Here is a 397-nt window from a genome sequence, read left to right as displayed (position 1 = left end):
CACCCCACCCCACCCCCGCCGTCCCGAGCCCGGAGGCTAGTCCCCAGGGTCTGCCCGCACCCCGCCTACCCCTCTGCTCCCAGCTTCCTTCTCTCGAGCCTCTGCAGGCAGGGTTGGGCAGCCCGGGGAGGCTGTCTCCCAGTTCCGAACATCTGAGGCTGAATTCTTGAGAGGTGCTGTTCTCGCCTGTCTCCCATGCTGCCTACTTTAGTAAAGGTCACTATCCCTATTGTACAGAAGGAAAAACAGGCTCGGGGAAGGGAAGGGAGGGGGCCCCTCCAAGTGCAAACTGGGTGGCAAGTTGGAAAAGTTCGGTGGGGGCAGGGTCACTTCTGGAGAGGGTTTTGGGGGGGTCCGGATAGCGCCCCCGAGAGGGATTGGGCAGCCAAGGCTTGGG

Source organism: Fukomys damarensis, unplaced genomic scaffold (genome assembly GCF_012274545.1).
Source record: "Fukomys damarensis isolate Sample0158 unplaced genomic scaffold, DMR_v1.0_HiC HiC_scaffold_27, whole genome shotgun sequence".
NCBI lineage: Eukaryota > Metazoa > Chordata > Mammalia > Rodentia > Bathyergidae > Fukomys > Fukomys damarensis.
The sequence above is the reverse complement of the archived record's forward strand: the minus strand, read 5'-3'. Positions refer to the sequence as shown.